A 20,884-nucleotide genomic window follows, 5' to 3' on the forward strand; every position below is an offset into this window, starting at 1 on the left:
CTTGTCCAGCACGATCACTGTGCGGTTTTTGATAAGGTGCTGACCATGTTCTAAAAATTACAGTTGGCTACGTCATGCCAGCACCTCTCTGCGGAGCACTGGCCTGACTCTGCACCCAGAGAACAGAGCAGACGTGCCCCACGGTCTGCAACTTGCTTAGGAGATCGCTGCACCGCAGTGACAGGGTTCTACACAGACTGTGTTCTTTCGCCTCCAAACAGTGCTCCATTCCCCCGCTGCAAGAGAACTTGGAAAGTCCACTCTCCGCAGGCCTCCCCGTGGTGACCACTCGTCTATTCCAGTGGTCTTCTCTGCCCTCCTGAGCAGCCGTGTTTAACCCTGCTGAGACCATTCAAATCCACGCAGAGGAAAAACCTGGTTCTCGCTGAGGGAACACAGGGAAGACGCTCCCTGCCCGGGTGGAGAGCTGGTCTGATTCAGTCACGGAAGGGAGCGGCTGGGCCCGGAGCTCAGAGGAAGTCCCGCAGCTGGACATGTGTGACCTCGCGGCTACCTGAGGAGGCCTCCTCTCCGGTCCAGCACTCACACTGGCCTCTGGGTCCCGGAGGGCAGGGCCAGGAGGGGGCTAGCCTCTAACCCGAGCAGCTTCCCCAGAACTGCTTGCGCCCCCCGGGACTGTGGTGGTGAGCTAAGGCCCAGGTGACAGAGAGTCCTGCTGAAGAGGCCACGGGGGCAAGGCTGCGAGCAGTCTGCAAGCTCAGAGTGACCTTCCCTAGAGTCAAGTACCGTGCAGCAGCTTACGAAGATCAGCCATCATTTGCTTGTCCAGAAATTTCTTTGAGAGTTAGGGTCCCAGCTGCTGCTTGGGGACCAGCCATGAAACTCTGCATGGCGAGTACTTGCCCTAAGGGTGTCTCGGGCACAGGGAAAATATTAATTGCCATGAATGTTTCTGTTACTTTGCTGCATTAATCTTCTTAAGCTGCCATAGAAAAATATGACAGACTCATGGCTCAGATTTATTTTTGCAGCTCTGGAAACAGGAAGTACAAGGCCCGGCTGTGGATGAGAACCCCCCGGCTGTGTGCAAAACACAGTGTTTTCTCGTGAGTGTCGGGAAAGTGCTGTGTGGCTCCTGCACTGACCCCAAGGCGGGGCTCGGGGGTGTGAACTCAGCTGAACCATGTCCCTCTCTAAGGCACCACCCAGAGACATCACGGGGGTCGTGACACTCAGGGATGGGGCAGAATTCACCCCATGTCACACAAAAGTACAAAAGCACAATTAGAAATATTTCCTCAAATTATCAAATTATCTGGACTCCGCACCAGGCTGTTTTCACCCGGGGCACCCCAGAGGGGGGCGGGTGAGAGCCCTCCCCGCCCCAAGGGACCCAGCCCCGGCAGCCGACCTCCACTACCCAACCACGGCCACGCTCCAGGCTGCTTTCTGGACACATTATAAGACACTTCCTCCCCATTTTCCATAGTTACCACACCATGTTTGATGGAGTTCAGACAGAAGGCAGCAAGTCATAGAGAGAAATATATATATATATATTGCTGTATTAATCATATATATATGCATATATATATACATATATATATATATATATATATATGGAACTGATTTCACTGCAAGTTTCCTCCAAAGCAGTCATGGACAGACTAGTGCAGGACTGGCTCATAACCAAGAGAGGGTGAGTCAGTGTCCAGGCTGCCGCTGAGGCGGAAGTTAGGCGCTGAGGTAGCTCCCACGGGAGACGCTCTGTGTGCCGAGACCCCTGTCCTTGCTCCCCAGGCCCTGTGCAGTGTCTGAGTTCTTGGGTCCATCTGCTCGAGGGCGTGCGGGTTCCCTGGAGACGGCTCGCTAGGAGGGAAGCAGCTCCCTCACCCCTGCTCTCCCCCTGAGGAGCCGGAGAGGGGCCCGGGGTCTGCCCCTGCAGCTCCCTCACCCCTGCTCTCCCCCCGAGGAGCTGGAGGGGGGCCCGGGGCCTGCCCCTGCAGCTCCCTCACCCCTGCTCTCCCCCCGCGGAGCAGGAGAGGGGCCCGGGGTCTGCCCCTGCAGCTCCCTCACCCCTGCTCTCCCCCCGCGGAGCAGGAGAGGGGCCCGGGGCCTGCCCCTGCAGCTCCCTCACCCCTGCTCTCCCCCCGAGGAGCTAGAGAGGGGCCGGGGCCTGCCCCTGCTCCTCTGTGCGCGATGGCGTTGCCGGGGCCCTTTCATCCCGGAGCCTGTTTCTCACCCGGGGACGGACACCAGGAGCGTCTGTGGCAGGTGGGTTTCCAGTGGTGTGAGCAGCCCGTCTCCCAGGACCAGTGGCCCACAGCTGTGCCCTCCTGTCTCTGCCCCGGGAGTGTCAGCGCCCCCGGCATGACTGCACCCGCCCGAGAGCCCTCCGGAGAAGACGCGAGTGCTCCCATCCTGAGTCTGCGAGGTGAGGGTGCTCAGAGCACCAGCCCTGCCGGCCGGGATCGATCGTGGTGGCGTGTCTGGGGCTCTCACCCGCTGCTCGGAGACTGTTTCCAGCCAGAGCTGAGCACACAGGACACGGCAGAGCCGTTCCCCAGCCCCGCGGCCCTGCTCAGAAAGGACCTGATTCCCGTCAGCCTGCACCCGTCCTCCAGGGCTGCCCCTCCCCCGTGCGTCCACCCATCCCGGCCTGTGGGGTCTGGGGCAGAGGGGAGAGGTGGTCTCCAAGGGGACTGTCTGGACTGTCCATCCCAGAGATGGTTTGTCCACGCCGCCTCCTGGGGGGAGGGCGGCCTCGGCAGCTCCCTCCCGGACGCAGTGGCAGGGGGCCCTGGACGCCTGCCCTGCCCGTGTCCAGCAGACGCCGCCCTCTCCTGAGGCCAGCCCCGAGCCCGCTGCGGTCAGCAGCTCCCGCTTTCTCTGGGCCTTCAGGGCGGGGGCAGGCGTCCAGGTCAAGTCCAGGTAAAGGAGTGGCCACCTGTTGACTTGACCGCTGTCCTCCTCAGCTGTGGCTGTGCCCAGGGGCCAGTGCTGACCCCTGCCCTGCCCCAGGCCGGATTGGGAGAGCAGCTGTTTGACGTCATTTGTCTGGCAGGACTCGCTGGTAGGTAACGACAACCAAGGTGTTTGTTCACGCTTAAGTCAGCCTTTTGGGCCCACAGTGGCAGTACTCAGACCCAGCCCCTCCGCGTGCTCGGGGATCACTCCTGGGGGTGCTCGGGGGACCACGGGAGGTCCTGGGAACCGAACCCAGGTCAGCCGTGTGCAAGGCAGCGCCCCGCCCCGCCCTGTCTCTCGGCCCCTGTCTTGTCAGGCTCACCCTTCATATGGTGAGGTTTTCCCAGCCAGTTTCCAACGTCTTTGTGTTGTACCTGGATTTCACGTCGACACTGCCTGGATGCTAAAGTCAAGCTGGATCTCACACTGACGTTTCAGGTGGTGTTTTTCTTGCTTTTCACAGTCAAAGCCCCAGTAACTCGGGAAAGCAGTGCTCTGACAATCTCTGGTGAACTGGGCATCCCCAGCTCTGCGCGGCCGGGGAGTGCTGGGCCCCGTGCTGCAGTGCTCCGCACCTCCGTAGTCAGGAGCCGCGGGGCCATGCTGCAGTGCCCCGCGCCAGCTCCCACGGGCCCGGCTCCCCCCGCCCCTGCTCCACCGCTCTGGCTCCACCTGGGCCCGGGTGGCGGAGGAGGAGGAGACGTCTCCCCGGAAGTGGCCTCCCAGCTTCTCACAAGCATTTCCACCGAGAGTGGAAGCGAGTTGTCGAAGGGGTTGTCGCCTGCAGCTCTGAGCGTCCAGTCGGAGAGAGCGACTCCGTGGCCCGCCAGCTTCTCTCGCGCTGCAGTGCCCCTCGCCACCCCCATCCTGGCGTGATGAAGACTCCAACTGGCGGACACCCATTCTCCTCCCCAGTCCCCCAATCTGGCCAACGCCCACCACGTCCCGCTCACGGCCTCCCACTGACAGCTCGGGTGCTCCCCAGCCCTTCCTGCCAGCACGCTCCGCCCACTGAGCCGTCTGTCTATCTCTGACTGTCCATCATCTGTCCGTTTACCCGCCCATCTGTCCACCCGCCGTCCATCTCTGGTTGGCTCGTTGGGCCTTTCTCTCCTCTCTAGTCTCACCCTGTGAGCCAGGAAGGAGTTTACTCCTCATTGTTCTCTACTCCTGCATCACAAACGCTTTAGTCTCCTCTCCCGTGAGGATCTGACCGTATCTTAACATCATCATCAGTAACACACACTGGAGATGTTGAAAACCAGCACATTAGCCACATTAGCGGTCCCCATAATTTTACCGTGAGACAAAGGTTAGTGTTTTCGAGTTTTCAATGTGTGTCGATGTGATAGGCTGGTATACGTGATGACAGGAGCTAAGAGGGCCCTGCAGTGAACGGATAAATCTAGGTTAAGTTTTGAATAAATTTATGTTTATACCATTCTGGCAAAAACATCGTGCCAGCCAGAAGTAATCGTGCACTGAGCACTTCATAGCAATTTGCATTCCTCTCGCGGTCCTGCTGTAAATACCACTTTGAAATATCTCCAATGGTTTGAAGGAAGAAATCACTATTTAGAATCCCTGTCACCGTAGTAGGCTCTCAAAAATGGTTAAGTCCAGACAGAAGGCAACACACTATGAAGCCCCAACCGAGAGGACTGGTACACAGCTGTTAGGGGCTGATAACGTCAGAGGCTTGTCTAAGAGATGTGCCGCTGAGCTGCACAGACACGGTGGAGTTGAAGGATCTTGGGAAATAAGATGGATCTTTGCAAACAATTTCATTAAATATTTAATCAAAACCTGATGATCTGTGTTGGGAATTGAAAAGACTCCCTGAGAAGTCATAAAAATTAATTTGGAGGGGAATTAAAACGGGGACTCCCAGAGCCACTAAGCGGCTCCGAGCCCCCGAGCGTCCCGAGCATGTTTACGAACTAAGCATCCTGGCCGAGCTTGCGGAACAGGAAGTGATGTGTCAGGCTTGGCGTCTCCTGCGATGTGAGATGCTTGGAATTATTGTCTCATACTCTTGGCTCTCTCAAAGGAAACAGAACAGAAGTGTCCGCTGGGGTCAGGCTTTACTCTTCCAGAAACCTGGATGGTCACTGCCGGCACAGCTCTCCCTTTCTCCTGGAGGAGGGGCTCGTCCCTGGCTTTGGCCCAGGCGCGGGGGCACCTTCCCCAGAGTTCCTCAGCGCCAACGTCTCACTTCCTCTCTCCTGCACCCGCTGCACTCTATGGCGGAGGTCGCCACTCTCTGGCCTCCCTATTTCATTAGCCTCGGTGGGAATCCTGAGATGCTGAGTGACGTTGTCCAGCGGAGGGTCCGGCCACAAGGACAACAATAGCTGGAAATGATCACTCTGGATGAGAACGAGTGCTGAAAGGAGGTAAAGGCAGGTACAGGATAACCTTTCGGCACCTGTATGGCAAACCACAAGACAAAAAGGAGAGGGAGGGAGAAAGAGGGGGGAGGGGGAGAGAGAAACAGGAGACAGAAACAGAGACACAGAGACAGAGAGACACAGAGACCAAGAGACAGAGAGAGAGACCGAGAGACAGAGAGGGAGAGGTGTCTGCCTTAGAGCCAGGCTGGGGGAGGGTTCATGAAGAGAAACTGGGGACATTGGTGGCAGGAAATATGTACTGGGGAAGGGATGGGTGTTGGAATATTCTGACTAAAACCTGACCATGAACAACCTTGTAACTGTGTACTCAGAGTGATTCAATAAAAAGGGAACTAATGAAGCGTCTGAGTCACCAGAGGAAGCTCTTTGAAGCCCAACACTCAGACTGCATGAAGTATACCAGGGGGAAATATTAGCACAAGAGATTTCCTCAAAAAGATGGAATAAAAAATGTTGATATAAAAATAAGTATTGCAGTAATATCAACATAATATCACTTGACTATCAGATTATTTTATATTCACAATTTGTATTCACATAATAAAAGAAGTTTGTTATGTATGTGCATTGTAGTGTATCAGGATCTCAAAAGTTGGTGTGAGAGGAAAGTCTTTAAGAACAGTCAAGTATGTACAAGATTCTGGCCTCTTACCACTGTACAGTGTCTTAATGGCAAGAACATGACTTAATAATTACTGCAGCATGTTAGGTATTAGAAACTAGGGATTTAATTCAAAGGAGTTGGTAATTGTTATGGTTTTCCAAAGTTATCTATAGAAGAAAAGAGGGAACCAGGCCTGAGGGAGTCTCAGAATCCATTTAATCACCTGAAATACTCCGGGTAGTCTCTGGCCTCAGCCAGGAGAGAACAAAGAGCCACAGGAAGCCTGAGCCCAGGACTGAGAGTCGTCACATTTCCTCAGATTCTAGAAGTTTCTTGGATCGAAGCATTACGGTGGTAAAGGATACAGTCTAGCTGGGTTTTGTTTAGAAGGAGAAGGTAAGAAGCTTTTTATCCAAACTTTTCAATGCAGTGGCTCGAGGAATTAATCAAAAAGGAAGTTTTGGAAGACAGAAAGTACGCAAACTTAGATAGAAAAATAGAGTTATTCAGAAGAAGAAAACAGTTCGGAGGAGAAATCAGAAAATGCATATCAGGTGTCCATACATGTGCTTTCAGGTCCCAAAACTAAGAAGCTGGTCTAGTTTCCCCTCTGACTGACGAAGGCTGAGGCTCAGTGTCTAGCTTGGCCGGTGCTGTGTGACTTAAACACAAGCCTGCATGTCTGGCTCCCGAGCACAGTTCACTGCAGTCGTTAAGTAATTTCTGGAGGGTGAAGAAAAAGCAATATTCATTCTCCCAAGAATAATGAGAAAAATAGCTGCTACTCTGTTTATGCGGCAAAGACTGGTGGTGGGGTGTCTGCTCAGGGACCCCGAGACAGCTCCTCGTGTGTGTTTTGTGACGTGTAGTTTTACGTTACGAAAGGAGGGGTGGAGAGAGATGGTAAACCCCTCAAGTCTCTTGATGCCTTGTTGCTTTACCTGATCCCAGTGTTTACAAATGACAAACAAGGGTCCTTAACGAATCAGGCACGTGCGGAATAAATCCAAAGCTTGGGAAGGGAATAAGGTACCTGCACAAGGAGTTTTGAGATGTTTAAAAGGGCAAGGAAGAAAAAGAAATTATATGAATTGTTGAGAGAGTGAGAGAGAGAGAGAGAGAGAGAGAGAGAGAGAGAGCAGGGAGAGAACAACCAGCTTCCCTAAGTCAGTGCTTCCTGAACTCTGCAGTCCTGAGCCCTGCTTGCCTCAGAAACACCACATGAGAGAACCCTGCCAGACACACCTTAGGGTCAATAGAATTGATTTTCCAATTAATGTTTGATTGTTGCATAATCAGGAAACTTTGACTGTTGCCCTAGTTTTTCATGCCCACCACATAAGTGACCCCACCGGGACCATGACCTCTCAGTTTAAGACGTCTGCTCTGAAGGCTTTAGTGGTAACTGGAAGTGGATTCTGTTGGGCAGGGGCGCCTCATATTTTCGAGAATGTCCAAGGTTTCGTGTTTCCTCAAACACTCAATTCCATTCTCAGTCCCTTTAGCCGGTGTCTGTGTTGAATTCCCTCCAGCAGATCCAGGTGAAGACCCCCCCACCCCCGCCCACCTGGGCCCAGACGACTGACAGGCACACAAGTTCTTCCCACTCACAGCGGCCCACACTGCCGAGGCAGTCAGGGCGAGGGGCCAGCCTCAGTCTCAGACAAGGAAGAAGAAGATAGACCGTCAGTAACCCGTGTCGTAAGAGTTAACCCCTTAGCCTAGCCAGCTGGGGCAAAAGGCAATCAAAATACAGGCATCCAGACATGTACAATTAATGTAGGAAAGACACAGAAATGTATTGATGCCTGTATGTGTGTGTTGTAAGTTTTGTTACATATAAAAAAATAGAAATCTAGATACTAGATATATTATTGACTTTCCTCAATAAAAGACTCGTTTTCTAGAAGGTTATGGAAGCAACTGTAGGGATTGATACTTTGAAGCCGGTTGCAAAAAAAAAAACAACCAAAACCACCACAAGCTGATTTTTGATGTATAAGCATTGGCATCAAATCAAAGGAAGAATATATGCAGGGTGCAGTCTGATGTGTTCACTGGCCTTCAGGAAGGCAGCTTCAAAATAGTCACATAAAACACGAGCCTGTATTCAGAAGTTAAAAGAGAGGTGTTTTTTTTTTTTTTTAAAAAGACAGGAATCTCTAAGAAAACAAATCCTGAGCACTCAATCATAAATAGTCCCCGAAAATTAGAAGAAGCGGGTGGCTTCTGAGGAACGTCCTGTGGCAAGTTATCTAAGAAAACAGAGGGTGGGGGAGCGTTTCTGAGAGAGAGAATGGCATCTCCAGGAGACCCTCGCACAGTTAGTGAGGCCCAGAACGAGTGAGGGTTTGCAGAGTACACCCAGGACAACAGAAAGAGTGGGCCTCCTGTTTGTCTGGAGAAACACCCAAGGAAGACTGAGCGTTGGCCCCACGCTGGCCTGTCAGGGCAGGGGAGAGCGAGCCCACGTGTCCCTCCCTTCCACTTTCCGCATGAAGCTCAACACTCAGTGATGAGTGCAGATCCAGCCATGCCAAGAAACATCAGATTCGAGGCGACCGAGGAGGTGAGCTTAGACCTGTTGCTATCTGCTACGTGCTATGCATTTATTCACAGTTACTTTTTTTTTAAATGGGTGCATGGACCCTTCCAAGCTCTAAGTATATATAGATGAATAAATTGAGCATCTGAGTTCAAGAAGCTTTGATTACCATTGACTCTCTTTAAAGACCAACTTGTGTATCAATAGGCATTTATAAGGTATTTTACCTGTAGAGAAGAGAAGATTGAGCATCGGGTTGCCCAAGGACATAAATTATACTTTATACAGATCCCGGAATGTTCTCTGACCCTGTTTGACTTAAGATGCTAGCCTGCCACTTTCTACTTGATTTTATGTAGCTTTCAAAGTAGACGTGTTCCCATGAGTTAAACTCAAGCATGCAAAATCAATTGCAGGTGTAGGTTTGGAATATATCAATATACACTGTCATTTGGCAACATTGGTAGCAAGTCCTAGAATCTTACAAAAATTGGATGCATAAAATTATGAATAATAGCCAAAATGCTGGGTTTTTTTAAAATAACAATGACAAATATTAAAAAATATATAACAACATTTTAGAGAGAATGTAAACTTTTACACTGAGTTAAGGACATATTAGCAGAGGAAAGATTTGTGGCTTATCTCTTCTTTATGAAAAAGGCCCAGAAAAATCTTAATTATTACAAATCCAGTTATATGCAACACTGTAAACATCTTTTTTTGTGAAGATAACACCATCTTAACCACATTTCTTAGCCCTTGTCTGGATACAGAAAATACACTGCAAGTAGATGGTGCCACGATTGGGTGCACCCAGGGAGAGAGAGACCAGGACACAGGGAAGACCAATGGCCCTGAGGGGACCAGATCTTCCCAGGGATCCGGAGCCTCCCAGGGCCAGGGGCGGTCCTCGAGACACTCCACCGAGCTGCATGAAGCACTCACGAGCAAACTAACGGGATCGTGATGAAGTGACAGCAGGTTCTGTCTGCCCAGGAGAGGACTTTGAGGGTGACAGCAAGTGCCTGAGTAAAGGCAGGGGAGTGGTCAAGTGAGATGATTCTCCAGCAGTTTCAGAGAAAGCAGAACGTACTGTTTTCCTGGGGCCAGATGAAATCTCTGGCGTGAGTAGAGGACCTGGGGGTTGGGTGAAGCCCTTCCAGGGCCCTGCAGGGTAGGTGGGAGTGGGGTGGATGTCCCCCGGCATGTCTGATGGAAAACTCCCTCTGGTTCTGTGAATAAACAGGGTTGCATTGTTTTGTTTTGTTTTTTTTTAATTATCTGGTGCAGTTTTTTTCTTCGCTTATCCTAAAAACGTTTTGGGGTTTGCTGTGAAATGCTTTATTTCAAAAGCGCTGGATATTGTGTGGGCTGTTTTAAGTTAAAAAATAAGGTTACTTTTCCAGTCGATAGAAACGGAAATCAGAACACACACACACACACACACACACACACACACACACACACACACGCACACACTCAGAAAGCGATCAGAGCTAAGAAGGGTAATGGTGGCCAAAAGCAGAAGTTGTAGGCCCTCAGCCCTGGAGGGGTGTCAGTAGCAGTACCCGGGGGTCTCAGGTGCTGGAAGCAGGCGTGAGCTGCTCCCCCTTCCTGCTGTCCTTCAGCTGCCACCTTGGCCCCCAGGCTCCCGTGGCCCTGACCCCCGTGGGGCAGAGACACTTCGGGGCGTCTACAAAGGCGTGAGGAGACCCGGGCTCTGCAGGGCAGGGCAGCAGCGGCTGGTGCTCTGGGGTGGACCTGCACGAGGTCGGGCGGGGCAGGGTCTCAGGCCGCCGAGGAATGGACGACACCGACGAGGGGAAGAGTGTTGGGGACGAGGCTGCCGGCTCCCTCCCTGGGAGCAGGGCGGGGGCGTGCCACTGAGCCGGGAGCAGGGGCTGAGGTCACTGCTGGCCTTGGGGAGAGGTGGCCGGCCCAGTGCTCCCACACGATGTGAGATTCATTCACTTGAGACTGAAATTCTGAGGCTGAGAGAAGTTAATGGATCAGTCCAGGTTGTCTAGGCCCCAGACGACAAAGCCGCAGCCGGTACGTAGCACGTCTTTCTTCCATGCAGTAAATGAATATTCCATGCACATCTCTCGCTCTGTAAAATAACTCCGAGTTCAAGGATTTTCTGCATAAAAAATTCTACCTCGCTCTGACAGATAACTTTCACGTGGCGACATTAATTCAACACAGAGACAGTCCTGCCGCCCACCTTCTCTCCGCCTGCAAAAGACATCGCTCACACTGCGAGCACACAGCTCTGCCAGAATGAACGGGACGATCTTCCCTGCCGCTTCCTTCCCTTCCTTCCTTTTCTTTTATTCAAAGGACCGAGTATATGGCTTTGTATCTTTTTTTTTTCTATCATCGTGATGGTATTTGGAATTTATGCCAAGACAGATTCATTCTTTACCCTAAAAAATAATGATACTCTCAAGGCAAGCTGCTACCCTGTGCTGCTGTTCTGGACAGACTGAAGAGAACAGCAGCAACGGCTATAAACATACTCGCCTCTGGGCTCAGAACGTCTGTAGGAGGGCGGAAATCTTGATTAGAACCAGAGCAAGCTCCAAGCCTTCTTCCCATATAGTAGTTTCCATTTCTGAACTTTTGGATGTTTGGGTTTATAAACACAAACCAAATTGAAATTATCTCTGTACTTTAGTATTTAATGCTTTATATTAGCCAGAATTATTAATGATGGTACTAACTTAGACTTTCAGGTAGGGCAGTCTTAGCTTTCTCTCTCCACTTATTAACAGTGTGACACTGAACAAGAAATTTAGAATTTCCTTACCTCACGCTCCTTATCACGAAGTAGACACACTGAAATCTTGGAGTTAGGGGCCCAGAGAGCTAGAGCAGTGGGATGGCTTTTTCCTCACACATAGCTGGGCTGGGCTCAGACCCTGGCACCCGAGATGGTTTCCCAAACCCCACCGGGAGTGACCCTGAGCACAGAGTCCGGAGTCAGCCCCGAGCATCCAGGTGTGGCCCACTCATCTCCCGATTTTAAATTAAAGTGATTAACATGATGATCAGCATGTTAATTACTAAACATTATCTATTGTCGCTGGATGTCAGGAAGAGCCTCAGAACTGAACATTCTGTCTCATTTTAGCTTCCTCGTAAAATACATTCCACAAATTAAAATAAACTTGGTCAAATATGCCCCGTGTTGTGTCATTTTCATCAGTAGTTTTCTTTCCCTTGACGAGCAGTGTTCCATTGAAGGCCCAGCCCCGGGTCACCCAGTCCCACAAGTTGGGCGTTGGGTGTGTCAGCCTGGGGGCTCTGGTGAGGGTGGCCCGTGTGTCACAGTCACGGGAGGTTCTGCACGGCCTTTCCTTTGGGCACTTGTTCCGGAGCCTTCTCTCAGGCAGGGCGGGGGGGGGGGGGGGGAACTGGGTCACCCCAGCCTCAGAGGAAGCCTCGACCCCGGAGAGTTGCCTGGACACTGGTTTTGCTAACAGTGCCCCAGGACTTGCCCCGAGGCTCCCCTGGAATTTGGGCTGAGGGGCGGCGTGTGGTGCCTGCCAGCAGCCAGGGTGCCCAGGAAGGCTGCCAGGTCTGGGAGGTCGAACAGCATCATCAAGCCGGCGTGCAGTTCGCTTGGTGCTCCTGGGAGTCACCAGGCCAGGAATGTACCTGAGAGCTGTGAGTGGATCAGCACAGTGAGACAGGGCAGGTGGGGTTGTGGCGGGGAGACAGGATGGGGGGGGGCACACCTGGCCCAGGTCAGCCCCCCGCGTGGCAGAGGGCTCCCGAGCACGGCCGGCTGTCACCGGGGAGAAACGTGAAATCAGCACGTGCCGGGGACACTCGGGGAGTTGGGACAGAGATGGCTCCTCGCCTTCTTTCTGTGACTCTGGGTTTGGAATTCCTGGGACTCTGCTGGTGAGGCGAGGTCCCCGGGCAGGCCGGGCCGCATGGGGGGGAGCTGGGGGCTCTCCAGGAGGAGCGGGACGCAGTCCCTGTGGGACCCAGACTCAAGGGGCCTCGGACAAGCCCAGGGTTTCCGTGGAGACTCTGAGAGGCCGGGAAGGGTGCGGGCCCGGCTGGGGCCTTCCCGCTTCCAGGACACTCACGAGGAAACTTCCGATGGGCTGGAGCTGGCGTTGCCGTCTCTGACCGAGAAGGTGCGCGTGAGCCAGGACCCACACGGTCAGCCAGTGCCAGCCATGGCCCGCCCACTGCACTGGCCCTGGCCCCGGCACGGGAGTCCTGGAGGTCATCTCGTGCTACGACGGTTCCTTCTGGCCCCCCTTTGTCTCGCTCCTTGGACTCTGTAGTGCACACGTGTGCGGTTTCAAATGGAACCTTTTCCTCATTCTTTATCATGCCTGCCACCAAGGTGAAAGTATAATGATATTCCTGTATCCCTGTAGCACTGTCGTCCCACTGTCATCCCACTGTTCGTCAGCTTGCTGGAGCAGGCACCAGTCACGTCTCCATGGTGAGACTTGCTGCTGCTGTTTCTGGCATATGGAATACGCCACGGGGAGCTTGCCAGGCTCTGCCGTGCGGGCAGGATGCTCTTGGTAGCTTGCCGGGCTCTCCCAGAGGGATGGAGGAATCGAACCCGGGTCGGCCGCGTGCAAGGCCATCGCCCTATCTGCTGTGCTATTGCTCCAGTCCTGTGGTCAAGAATAAACCTGGCGTGAACTGGCCACACCAACACCTTTGCTTTCTGGCTCTGTTTGGGGAAGGCAGGACCCTGCTGCTCTTCCTTCCTTCCTTCCTTCCTTCCTTCCTTCCTTCCTTCCTTCCTTCCTTCCTTCCTTCCTTCCTTCCTTCCTTCCTTCCTTCCTTCCTTCCTTCCTTCCTTCCTTCCTTCTTTCTCTCTTTCTCTCTTTCTCTCTTTCTTTCTCTCTTTCTTTCTTTCTTTCTTTCTTTCTTTCTTTCTTTCTTTCTTTCTTTCTTTCTTTCTTTCTTTCTTTCTTTCTTTCTCTCTTTCTTTCTTTCTAATGGAATCACAGTGATATGCACATTTACAACGTTGTTCATGACTGGACTTCAGCATATAATGTTCCAACACCCGTCCCTTCACCAGTGTATTTTCCCCACCACCAATGGTCCCAGTTTTCTTCCTGCCCTGTCCACTGTCTGCCACTATGGCAGGCACTTTTCCTCTCTGTCTCTCTGTCTCTGTCTCTCTGTCTCTGTCTCTCTCTCCCCCCCCCTTTTGAGCCTTATAGTTTGCAGTACAGGTAGAGGTTATCAGGTATGTCCTTCCCCCACTTTCAACACTCAGTTCCTGCCCAGAGTGGTCATTTCCGACTATTCTTGTCATGCTGGCCCCTTCTCTGTCCCAACTGCCCTTCGCTGCCCCCACACCCTGGCAAGCTTCCACCCATTGGCCAGTCCTCTTGGCCCCCGTTTACCCTCAGTTTGGACATTAGTCTCATACTATATATATTTTTTTATGTCCCACAGTTGAATGCAGTCATCCTATCTGGGTCCTTCTGACTCACACTCAGATGACACTCTCCATGTCCATCCACTTATAAGCAGATTTCATGACTTCATTCTTCCTAACAGCTGCGTAGTATTCCAATTGTGTAGATGTACCGTAGTTTCTCTGTCCACTCATCTGCTGGCCAGTCTCTCCTGAGGGCTCCTGGCTGGGAAACCTTGGCTTCGAGCAGCGTGTCTGTGGAAGGCCACGGATGACGCTGCAGGAGCGGCCCAGGCCTCAGCTGGGGAGTTGGGGCTCCCAGAGAGCCAGCGGTTGCCGGGGCGTCCCCGTCCCTCCCGCGTGTTCTCTGCGTGAGTTCTCCGTACATCCGTGTTCTCATCAATCCTGTTCCAGCCTGGAACCGCCCCATGGAGCCTGGCCGCTGCCAAGCCCCTGACAGACCCCAGGATGGCCAGGACGGACCCAGCCCAGCCTGGGCTCCGGGCGGCTCCTCCCCGGGCCGTGTCCAGCCGCGGCTCCTGCCCCGAGCCGTGACCGGGGGGAGCGCAGGGGCCTCTGCTGGGGCAGGGCAGACCCGGGCCTCCTCCCCGCTCGGACAGGGGACGCACGGCACTTCACGCCCCGCGTCGTGGGGGCTCACAGGATCTGGGCCCAGGCCCGGAACTTTCCACTTAGGGGCGTGTTTGCCGCCTGAGGTGAGCTGGGGGCAGAGGGTGGCTCCACAGTGCCCTGGGGGGGGGGGCGTCAGCTTCCAATGTGCCAAACAGCCAGCCCCGGCCTCAGCCGATTCCCAAAGCGGGGCGGGGGGCAGGGGGGTCTTCAGAAAGTGAAGAGCGTGACCGGCTCCGACGCAGCCCCCAAGTCCACGTTTGAGGGCCTGGCCGAGCCCGTGTGTCACGTGGCCCAAAGGAAACTGGGACCCGTGCCGGGGGTAAAGTCACCTCGCAGAGAGTCCACACGGGACCCCTTAAGGTTCGGGCGTACACACACGCACACACACACACACACATGCACACTCACAGGCACACACACATACACGCACACACACATGCACACACACACACTCACACGCACACACATGCACACACACATACACGCACACACATACACACACACACAGCCCTCACTGCACATACATGTACACACACACATACACGCACACACACATGCACACACACGCACACACACACGCACACACATGCACACACACACACACGCACACACACAGCCCTCACTGCACATACACGTACACACACACGCACACAGAGCCCTGGACACAGGCCTCCCATGGAGGCAGGAAGTTGGGGGCTGACCAGGCCGCAGGGATGTGGGCGGTGAGAGGGAGGTGGAGGGAGGAGTCAGGTCCCACTGTTGCCCACCAGGGGCTTTGGAAGGCGAGGACCCCCTCCCCGGGGCCTGGCCGGCACTTCCTGTGCCAGGAAGGAAGGAGAGAGTCTGTCAGAACGGGATGTGACGTCGGCTCCAGGGACACACTGACAGAGGGGCTTTTTATTCAGCACCTTGGGTGACACGGGCAGTGCTGGGGAGTGACCCGCGACCGGGGGCTAGGGGTCGCCCAGCAATGCCCCTGGGGGTTGCCCGGCAATGCCCCGGGGACTGGGCCCTCCTGGGGGTCGCCCGGCAATGCCCCGGGGACTGGGCCCTCCTGGGGTTGGGCCCGGGCCTCAGCATGTGACCCCCAGACTCCCACTGGGCTGAGCTCGGGGTCAGCGTCCCACGGTCGGGAGCCGGAGGCCGAGAGATGCCTTCTCTCTCCAGCAGTCCCTGAGCTGAGACGCCGGCCCTGGGCGTGACGCCCGGCTGCCCACACTGGCCGCGGGAGGCTGCGGCTTGGGGGCCCTGGCCGCTGGCCACAGCTCAGGCCTGTCTCCCACAAGTGCAGGGGCGGGGGGCGCTCAGGTGGGGGAGGGGCGCGTGCCCTGGCCAGCGGTCAGCTCCAACACTCGCTCGCACGCCCACTTCCCGTCTCACCCGCTCCCGGCACTCACTGACCCCCTGGGGAGTTTCACAGTGCTCGTCCCGAGGGAGCACGTGGGGGTCTCTGCTGCTGGGCCAGGGTGCCTGGGGCAGCCGTGGGCTCCCGCCACAGACTGAGCCTCCGGAGCCGCCCTCCCGCAGACGCACTTGCCCTGTGAGGGGACCTTGTCTTGGCTTCGGGGTTGCGTCACCTGCGCCGCCAGGCCTAGAGCCACTCTGAACCCGAGTGCGAGGAGGCGGGCGCCCGGGACGCCTGGTCCCTGCCCCCCTTCGCTTAAATCCACACTGGCCGGAGGAATCCTCAGCCCGCCCCGGCCACGGACGTCCCGAGTGTCCTGACGTCTCCGTCTGCGGCTCAGCCTTGGGGGACACGGCTCCACGCACGACACGCAGAGCGAGGGCAGCGCCACGCCCTCGCCCACAGTGGCTGCAGGTCCCCAGGAGCCCGGCCCAGAGACCGAGCGCTTGCCCCGGCTACCCAGCAGCCCGAGGTCGTCCCCGAGGCCTTCCGTGTGCGAGGACGCGGGAGTGACGTGGACAGGGCTCTGGGCAGCCCGTCGCTGGCCTCACAGTGGAGTGAGCCCCAGCAAGGGTGGAGCCAGGGGGGCACAGCATCGGTGCGGGGTAGCGTGGCTTACGGCGGGCGTCACGCGGGCGACTCCCGGCTCTGTGCTCAGGAATGGCCCTGGGACTCTGGGCCAGTGCCTTATCTTTGTGCTGGCCCCAGGCCCCTGGGAACAGCTTTCCCTTGGGCTACGCCCTCCTGCGGCCTTGTCTGGGCTCGGAGACCCTGCGGGCTCCTTGGCTCTTCCTCGCGTTAGGGCGCAGGGTCCAGCAGGGTCCAGCAGGGTCCAGCAGGGTCCAGCAGGGTCCAGCAGGGTCCAGCAGGTCCAGCAGGTCCAGCAGGTCCAGCAGGGTTCGCGGGAGCAGCAGGTGGGGGCCAGGCCCTCCCTGCCCGCCGGCCGGCTGGAGCGAGGGAGGGGCCCTGCCCCCTCCCCGGGAGAAGTTGGTGCTGACCACGCGGGCTCTGGAGCCCGCCAGGCGGAGACCCTGCCTTCGGTGGGGCCGCGTGGGGCCTCGCGGTTGGCTTGGTTCCTCCATGCGTGACTTTGCTGTTTAACGGGAGGACACGTTTCTCACCAGGTGGTGTGTGGCTTCGTGGAAGCAGCGTGTGCGAGGTGCCTTCCTGGGCAGCGCATGGCCATGCCTGGGCTCCTCAGGGCTCCTCCCTGCTGCTCACCCCAGGGGCCGCCCCCCCACAGGCTCGAGTGACGCAGGCTGGGACTCGCACGTCCTCGGAAGCCGAGTCGCAGAGGGCTCGGCCTGAGCTCGCCGGAATGAGACGCTTCCCATTTCTCGAAGGGCTTATCTGCAGCCCGACGGCGTCCGTGGGCACCTGCAGACACGGGGAAGGAGATTTCAGAAGCGTCCAGTGCCCCCCACGTCCCTGCCAGAGTCAGGCCATCCTACTGTCTTCCTAAAATTATCATTTGCAGGAGGAACCTGCGCTCCACAGCTTACGTGGAGCAAGGAGAAAGCCCACCTGCACGAGCCCAAGCTTCCGTGAGCGAGAGAGGGGAGAACTCAGCTGGGCTGAGTGCAGGGGTGGGGCAGCAGGGCTGAGTGCAGGGGTGGGACAACAGGGCTGAGTGCAGGGGTGGGACAATGGCTGAGTGCAGGGGGTGGGACAACAGGGCTGAGTGCAGGGGTGGGGAGAGCAGGGCTGCGTGCAGGGGTGGGGAGAGCAGGGCTGAGTGCAGGGGTGGAGAGAGCAGGGCTGAGTGCAGGGGTGGGGAGAGCAGGGCTGAGTACAGGGGTGGGGAGAGCAGGGCTGAGTACAGGGGTGGGGAGAGCAGGGCTGAGTACAAGGGTGGGGCAGCAGGGCTGAGTGTAGGAGGGTGGGGCAGCAGGGCTGAGTGCAGGGGTGGGACAACAGGGCTGAGTGCAGGGGTGGGGAGAGCAGGGCTGAGTGCAGGGGTGGGACAACAGGGCTGAGTGCAGGGGTGGGGAGAACAGGGCTGAGTGCAAGGGTGGGGCAGCAGGGCTGAGTGCAGGGGTGGGGCAGCAGGGCTGAGTGCAGGGGGCTCAGAGACTAGGGCTGGGTGGGGACGCTGGCAGGCGCCCTGCGCCCCCGGCTGCCCTTGTAGAGGTGGGGCTGTGCTGGCTGCCCTGACCGCAGCCCGGCTCCTCACCGCTGCTCAGCCAGGGCTCGTCCTGCCACCTCCCTTCCCGGGGCCCAGCCCCTCGCCTGTTCCCAGGGATTTCTTCCCAGTGTCTGTCTTTAGCCGTTTGTTTTCCCTAGTTTTGGTCTCTGATTATGTTCCAGGTTTTGTCTGGCCTCACCTGCGATCTGCTAATTCCTTCTTTAATTATATTTGTATAAATTTAATTACTTTGAAGTTTCTAATTTCTGTTTTCATTCTTGTCAGTTTTTCGGCTCTGAGGCTCTTTAAGTCTCTCACCTTCCCGCCGCGAGTGGGCTCCTGGGGCCGGGCGGGGGGGAGCCTGAGGCTGCAGGTGAGGGGCTGGCCTCTTCCTGCCTGCCCAGGGCCCCGCGGTGCCTGGCGCCTTCCCGAGGACTCGGGCCCCACGCAGTGCCCTGCCCGCCCCAGGCCAGCGCAGTGAACCCAGGAGCTGTTTCCTGAGCTTTGGAGTCACTGAGTGTGTGCGCGTCCTGTGTGGGCTCTCTGAGCACTGCGTTTCTGAGTCCACAGTCATCTCCTGGGCTCAGGGCGAGTGTGGACTGTGTGTCCCAGGCCCGAGGGTTCTCAGTCACCGTCGCCCTCATGGCTCCCAGCCCTGCAGCCCCTGTCCTTGGCCTGCTGGGCGGTGCTGGGCGTGGCCACGGCACGGGGACCACCAGGGAGCCCCCTGAAAAGCAAAGCCGGTGATTTGTTTCTCCCGCGGTTGCTGTCAAATTCTTTAATCCTCTAAAATGCGCTTTCGAGGAATGACCGTATTGTTTTCCAAAAAGGCTCGCGGTGATCCAATAAGATATTTTTAACGTGCTTTCCTTTTAAAGTCTCAGGTTGCACCTCTTACTTCCCCTCCATCCTCTTAAAAACATTCTCCCGTGCATCTATAGATCATATGTGGTCTTACCTGTTAAGCCGTGAGGTCAGTATTCTCCTCTTGCAATTAAAACGCTAATGCCACTTCCAACTGTTTTCCTGTGTTGAGTAGTCTCGGTTTAGCACGCACATTATCATCGTTTCTAAATGGCTATAAATTGGTATTTTGAAGGAAAGCTCAAACTGCTCAGGTCTGCTTATCCTGTGAAATGCAGATTCTCGCAAGAAGGGCTTGCACTTTCCAAGGACACCCCTGTAAAGACTGTCGCAAGGAGAAACGTCGCTGATGGAATGTCCAAATCTGCAAAGATTAACTCAGGCAATCACTTGGGGCTGAGGAACACACCCGCCAGGTAGACGTCTAATTTAATGCCCGCTGCAGGGTTCAGCCCATGAATATGGAGCTAAGCTGAACTCCACTATTCCCCGAATTCCACTTCAGCGTATGTGCTCTGAGTTTCCTTCTCATCTTTTCCAGACAAACGTAAGGCCCAGATCCAAGCCAGAGCGTGAGAGCTCAGTCAAGGCAGGAGAGCGATCAGTGTGGGTCACACGCCCGCCTGTGGCGCCAGGCTCCCGGGCGGAGAAGCCGGGGGCGGGGCTGCTTGCACCGGGGGTCTCGGCGCTGGTTTCCCGCACGGGCACGCGTGGTTTTGACATCGCACATGGGCTCCGGCACGTCCACACTCTCCTCATTCCCCGGATCCTTATCTGTGCAGGCTGGAGCACTGTGTGCCGAGCTCTGTGTCCCGGGCCAGAGGTGTCGGCCATGATGCTGATCCCGGGCAGCCTAAGGCCATCGGCCAGCGACTGCCCTTCTGAGCCTGTAGGTCTTCGAGAAGCTTTGCCCTGGCTGGGGCCGGTGGCTGCAGCGGGGACGAGGCCCACCCTGGCCTGGCCACCTCCCGGCCACCCCCCGGCCGCACTTGGCCCCTCTGTGAGGGTGAGTCCCAGAGGCGCCTGGTTCAGGTGCGCTCGGGGGTCTGGATGCCACCTTGGGGGTCCCACTGCCTCTGCCCTAACGTGTCCCAGAGAGTTTTCTCGTCCCAGTGAGCCTCTGGGGCCTCCCAGCTCCCGAATGACTGATCATCTTCCCTGGGCCTCGGGACCGAGTCTCCAACTGGCCCGGTTGTGGCTCTCTCCGTGTTGGGTTAGCTGGGGGTGCCGAGTTGGCTCTCCGGGTTAGCTGGGGGTACTGAGCGGCTCTCTGGGTTAGCTGGGGGTACTGAGTGGCTCTCCGGGTTAGCTGGGGGTGCTGAGCCAGCTCTCTGGGTCGGGTTGTTTCCAGGCCTCACCCAGCAGTGCTCCTGGCTCTGCACTCAAGGGTCACTCCCGGAGGCTCAGGGGACCCTCTGGGTCACTGCGTGCCAGGCCGCTCTGCCTGCCGCACTCTCTCGACCCTGGATAACCTGTTCTTGAAAGTTACTTTACTTCTTGTGTCTATTCCCCCTGCCACCATTAGCTTATTCCAAATAATTTTTGAATGTGTCGGATTTTAATTAAGAAATACAGAATCTCCTTCACCTGGGGTAAAGTCTAAGTCAACAATACATGTTCCTTTGATTTGGGCACCGTGACATTTATACTCTCTATCTTTCCGTCACGCCCATAAGCCACCTCCTGCCTCAGCTGCCAGCCTGGGTTTGGCCCCCGGCACGTTGTTTGGTCCCTCGGGCCCCAAGGAATCACCCCTCAGCACAGAGCTAGGAGTCACTCCGGAGCACTGCTGGGTGTGGCCCCCGAACCAAAAACAAGCCAAAAATGTCCGAATGCAAGAAAACGCTGTTCCCTCCACTCCAGTCTTCCCTAGAAGCCGCGGTTCTCACTCCGTGGAGGCTGAGGCTGGGAGCGTGTGGAGCTCCGGGGCCAGTGACTCACTCTGGACCCCGC

The sequence above is a fragment of the Sorex araneus genome, chromosome 6 (assembly GCF_027595985.1).
Source record: "Sorex araneus isolate mSorAra2 chromosome 6, mSorAra2.pri, whole genome shotgun sequence".
Lineage (NCBI taxonomy): Eukaryota > Metazoa > Chordata > Mammalia > Eulipotyphla > Soricidae > Sorex > Sorex araneus.